The following is a 6501-nucleotide window of genomic DNA, read 5'->3' on the forward strand; positions in this document are numbered from 1 at the left end:
TATTATGACAATGATTTTATGATCCTTTTAAACTCTAATAGAATTTAGAAGAAATATTCTGACTACAAACGGTTGTATTTCATATAGATGCTACAAATAATTAATAAAGCTTTACGCTGATTTGAGATTTGTACACTTATTTAAGAAAGCAAATTTGATTTGCTAAGTTGCAAATTAGTTGCGTATAACTTTCTTGGCATGTGATTGAAATTAAGGCTTGAGAATGAATCTCAATATTATTTAGCCTATTATGTCATTAATTGAGGGTAAGACATTGGGATGCTCCATAATGATAAGAGTTGGGTTTGAGTCCCAATTTATTATGGCCTAACATGTCTTTATATTGGTAAGATATTGGATTTGAGTCCCACTATACTATATTGATGATATAATGATGACTAAAGAAAAATAATATATTTTTCATTAAAGGCATAAAGATTGTCCCACTTGATTTGCTCCATTCTTGAAGTGAATGTGGTAGCAGTGCATAATAAATTTAAATGAAGACAAGTGGTCGAACACCGAACATGGGCGTTCCAAAGATCAAAACAATAATCATCATCACTATGATTATAAAAGGAGAATAATAGGGGTTCTCAAAACAGTCCTTCAAAATAAGAAGGCAATGTTTACCATTAAATTGGTATGAAAATAATAAAGCACGTCGTTGATTATGATCCATTCCTTGAAGAGAATGTGACTTGTGATAAGCATTGAGAATGCAAATCCATTCCTAAAGTTTAATGTGGCAATATGTGATAAAAGCAATGAATAAAGACATGCGATTCATGCTTATTTGAATACCACACAACTCACATCTAAGGGAGGTTTGAGTGAAATAAAGAGAATAAATATTATTGTGTGGTTACATGAATATGTCATTAGTCGCGTACATGTGATACGCCAGATATTATTTTGCCATGCCATATAAAAGTTATTAAAGGCAAAATTAAAGAAATAAATAATTTTGCTTATGATGATTCTGACCATGGCAATTTATTATGATATAAGTTTCTCCGTGAAGGAGACATTTGCCATATGAATGGTATGATAAAAGATCTTGTAGTACAAAAGTTGTTAAGAGCTCCGAAAAAACTAATTTGTTACTATCGGGATGAATAAAATTATTCATGACATTGATATTGTAAAGTCTCAAAAGAAACTTTTTGAGTTTCAAATGTATAAGTCAAAGTGGTTGGCATATTGAGACTATAAATAAAAGGAAGATTGAATATCTTCATATTTCTATAATCATACTGGATAAATATGAAAGGTTACCCGATTTTCTTTCTATTTGTACTACACAAATATAAGCATGATGATGGAATCATATGCCACAAGTAAACTAGAGGTTTACTAAAACAAATATTAGTTGGCATAACCGATTGACCATCCTGGTTCAATTATGATGCGAAAAATTAATTGAGAATTATATTGGCATATATTGAAGAATAGAAGATTCTTCAAGAATTATTTTGTGCTGCTTATTCTCATGATATACCAGTTAAGGTTGGGATTGAATCCCTTAATTTCTAGAACAAATAAAAGGTGATAAATATATGGGCCCGGTCACCTGCCATGTGGACGATTTTAATAGATGCATCTATTCTATGGTCACATGTGCATTTGTTATCAACTTACAGTTTGGCTTTTGAAAGATTGCTTGCTCAAGTTATTAGAGCACAGTTCCAGAATATAAATTATGATGATTTATCTTAATAATACTGATTTAAATCCAAGTTGGTTTAGCAGAAATTGTATGCCTCTAATTATAGCTAAATCATTGGTTATGAGAACAAAACTCCCAAAAACGAAATTTGGTATGAGATGTATTATTTAATATACAACAGCACTTGTATGCATCTAGCCAAATTATAAAAATTTCTCCCTATCACAATCAGTTCAAGGTCAGGAACCAAATAATTTCTATATAGAAATATGGATGTGCTGTATGATTTAATTATGCCACCAAAATGCACAAAGATGAGTTCCCAAAGAAGGTTGGGAAATATGTTGGTGATCCCAATATTAGGGGGAGAAAATGAGCAGTTGAGAAAGTGATACGTGAAATGAATTATTATGAATACATATAGATCCTCGTACAAGAAAATATGAACTTGAAGTTCAAGTGATAATTCATTTACAAATTATTGCTAGACGCATTTGCTGACCCAAAGCTAAATGTCATATTTCAGCTGCTAATGCTCCAAATAGAATAAAGTCCATGAGGGATAGAGTCTATGGCACGCATGAAGCGAAACAGACCAATCGGTTCCAAAGATAAAACTCCTTGAAGAAGGAGAGGAGTAAATATTCAAAATGGTCATAATAAGGAGGCAAGTGCTCTAGAATAGCACCACGACATAACACTTCATAAGACCTCATGGGAGAGGCTCGGGTACCTAAAAATAATGAGATAAAGAGATCTCAATAAGTTATGTCTTTATTAGGTAATAATGGAACCGACGTAAAGTGATCGTCGACGATATTGTTAATATAACGTAGCACTCAATATTATTAATATTGACGAGGATCTTGAGCTCAAATCTATTATGAAATTTGGACAGATAAATGATTGGCCAAAATAAAATAAAATATACGCAATCACGATTGATTTCACCTGAAAAATGTGAAGTTGGACGGATAGTCCCAACACCTGAAAGTGTAAAGCCAGTTGAGGTATAAATGTGCTCTTGTGCGAAGAAAGACAAGTCGATAGACATAAAGACGACTTGTGTCATAAGAAGATTTGTAAATATCCTGGCATTGATTGTATAGAGACATGTTCTCTTGTGGTGAATGTAGTTATTTTAGGTTTTAATCTGGTAATACATAAAAAACTTGATATGCGTATAATGAAAATCATTGAAGGATTTAAATTGCTCTGAAGCATATTATGGTTCCCAAGAAATTTATTAAATAAAGCTTCAATAATACTTATACGGATTGAAACAATCAGGGCGCATGTGGTATAATCGCCCGAGAAAATACTTGTTGAAAGAAGGGTACAAGAATAATTTAATTTGTCCTTGTAAAAAGATCCAGATTGAATTTGTTGTAATCGCCGTGTATGTTGATGATTCAAATATCATTAGAACTCACGGGGAGCTTCATAAAGCAGTAGACTGTTTAAAGAAAGAATTTGAAATGAAAGATCTTAGAAAGACAAAATTTCATCTTGGTCTACAAATTGAGTATATGAAAGATGAAATTTTTGTCCATCAATCAACACACACTGAAAATATTTTAAAGCGATTCTATATGGATAAAGTACATCCATTGAGTACCCCGATGGTTGTGTGATCACTCGATATAAATAAAGATTCATTCCGGCCTCATGAAAATAATGAAGAACTTCTTGATCCTAAAGTACCATATCTTAGTGCAATTGATGCACTAATGTATCTTGCTAACACTACAAGGCGTGACATAACTTTTTCAATTAATGTCTTAGCAAGATATAGTTGTACTCCTACAAGGAGACATTGGAATGAAATCAAACACATATTGCGTTATCTAAAGAGAACTACCGATGTGGGCTTATTTTATGGCAATGATTGCAATTCCGATCATGTTGGTTATGTCGACGCGGGGTATTTATCTGACACACACAAGGCTTGATCTCAAACATGCTACGTGTTTACATGTGGAGGTATTGTCATATCTTGGCGATCGACTAAGCAATCAATCGTGGCTACTTCATCTAATCATGCTGAGATAATTGCTATTCATGAAGAAAGTCGAGAATGTGTATGGTTGAGGTCTATAATACATCTTATTCGAGCCAAAAATAATTTGACGTGTTACAAACTACCCACAATTTTGTATGAAGACAATACATCATGAATAGCCCAATTGAAGGGAGGATTCATAAAAGGAGTTAGGACAAATTGCATTTCACCAAAGTTATTTTCCATACATGATCTTCAAAAGAATGGTGATATCAATGTGCAATAGATTCTTTCAAGTAATAATATGACTGATTTGTTCACCAAATCTCTACCGACGTCAACCTTCAAGAAACTAGTGTACAAGATTGGGATGTGAATGATCAAGGATGTGAATTGATGCTCTCATCAGGGGGAGTTAATACGCGTTGTACTTTTTTTTCCTTACAAGGTTTTGTCCCACTGGGTTTTCCTTGCAAGGTTTTTAACGAGACAACCAAAAGGCGTATTTCTAAACATGTGTATTCTTTTACGTTCACTAGGATTTTTTTCCCATAGGTTTTTTTTCTAGTAACGTTTTAACGAGGCACATTATCTTTGGACATCCAAGGGGGAGTGTTATGATAAATATCACATTATGATGGATGTCTACTCTTCTTCCATGATCTTCATCTCAAATGCTTAATGACATAATCAATGACATATTTTGTATGTTCAATGACATATTCCATGACATATTTTCTTCACTTTTTATGCCTATATAAAGGCCTTGTAATAGATAGAAAAATACACACAATTGAAGAAGAAAATATCTTCCTTCTCTCTATCTCCATTTTTTGTTCATGTTTTACTAAATTGCTTTTATTTCCTTGTTCCATATTGTTACTTTGAGTTATATTTCATAACAGTTTTTGAATTTTGACTTTGAAGTTCAAAATTTGTAAACATAAAACTTTATGTGTGTATACTTCACCACATAAATAGTGAAGTTTTTGAAGAAAATGACAAAACTAACCCTTAATCTCTGTAGTTGGTTTAATAAGTACAGTATTTTACGTATAACACTTGAGCAATTTTAATCTTTTATGTGGATAAAAATTGAATCAAAGTGGAGTACTTTTGATGCCCACGATATCTAAACGGATATAGCCTTCAGAAATTTTGCGTAATCAATGGTGTAATTCTTATATATATATATATATATATATATATATATATATATATATATATATATATATATATATATATATATATTCATACTATGTGGTACACTTTATTTTTTAATTTGCCTAAGAAAAAGACATATTTTCTTAGAAGGAAAAGAGAGGAAAATTAGAGACATGTAACGATGGATTACCTAACATGGTGAACTTGTGAGATTGACAAGAAAGAATATTTATTTTTCCAAATTCCAAATCACTTTTATAATCAAACAACTCTAGGACAAAATTATTGTACTCAAAGTCAAACATGTCTTCCATGAATTAAAAGTCATTCTTTTAGGCATCTTTGTAATCCCATATTAATATTGCAGGTTTGCTCCCTCCACAACTAAGCAATTGCCTAATAGCACAAACAACTTTCTTCCCACAACCACAAGTCTTATTATCTTCATTAACAACTCCTTTCTCGTCCATTTTGATTTTCTTCATCTTCTCCTTGTGATGTTTCTGCATTACATGAATTTCAGCAACCTGTGACATGGCTCTCTATTTTTGCTGACCTTTGCTCTATTTTCTGGTGAAGTAACAATGTATTATTCTTTCTGCTATTTATAAGCGCTTGAGTACTTGGGAAGCAAGGGGAACGTGTTGTCATTAGGCTTTGGTAGCTGATTAAAATTCATGTACTTGGAGACCAAGTAATTTTCTAATTTTTTTAATATAAAGTTTTCATAAAGCTTCTCCTCAAGCCGCCCACTTTGACTGTAATTACTCCTATTATTATACTTCTGGATAAGAAATTTTGGAACATGACACTGTTTGGCGCTTGTTAAAGAATCCAATGACTATGTGCTTGTCTTAAAATCAGCTTAACCTTAACCAGGATTCTTCATATGTTATGAAGTTGGACTTCAATATATCATGGAGTAACTTTTCCACTAATTAAGATTGCAAGTTGTCCTCTCTGGGAGCCAGACAGAGTGTCTCTCTCTAGAAACTAGATGACTTTACCACCCTGTTGTACTGGACAAACCACCTCAATCCCACCCAAACCACCAGATATTCCAACCAGTACCATGGAAGGCATGAATCAATCAAATGATCACAATCCTACTCCCCTAGGGGACTCTCCCTCTTTCAAAGAAATACTTCTCACGGACCCCTACTCTAACCTAATAACTCTGCAAGGGGATATGCTAAACCCAATGCCCATGCATCAAGAAGTGGAATTAACATCATCATCAATGCATGAAAATCGATTGGAGGAACCAGTTAGGGAGGGCTACTGTGTTAGCCTATCACCAGATGATCTCCGGCGAATCTACCATCCCTGAAAATTTTCAGTCATCATCCAACTCTTGGGTAAACGAATTCCACACCACTGCCTAAAAAGGAAAATTCAGGACTTATGGAAACTCTCCGAAAATTTTCCATTAATTGACTTGGGTGCAGACTATTATATTGTGAAATTCTCTAAGGAAGAACATATGGTGAAAGCTTTGCAGCAAGGCCCTTGGTTCATTAATGGTTACTTTTTATCTGTTCAACGATGGGAGGCTAACTTTGTTGCTTCTGAGGCAAAACCTCTGTTTACGGCTATATGGTTAGAGCTTCCCCAACTTTCCACAGAATTTTACGATAGTCTAATCTTGCAAAGGATTGGGAACACG

The sequence above is a fragment of the Nicotiana sylvestris genome, chromosome 10 (assembly GCF_000393655.2).
Source record: "Nicotiana sylvestris chromosome 10, ASM39365v2, whole genome shotgun sequence".
Classification (NCBI taxonomy): domain Eukaryota; kingdom Viridiplantae; phylum Streptophyta; class Magnoliopsida; order Solanales; family Solanaceae; genus Nicotiana; species Nicotiana sylvestris.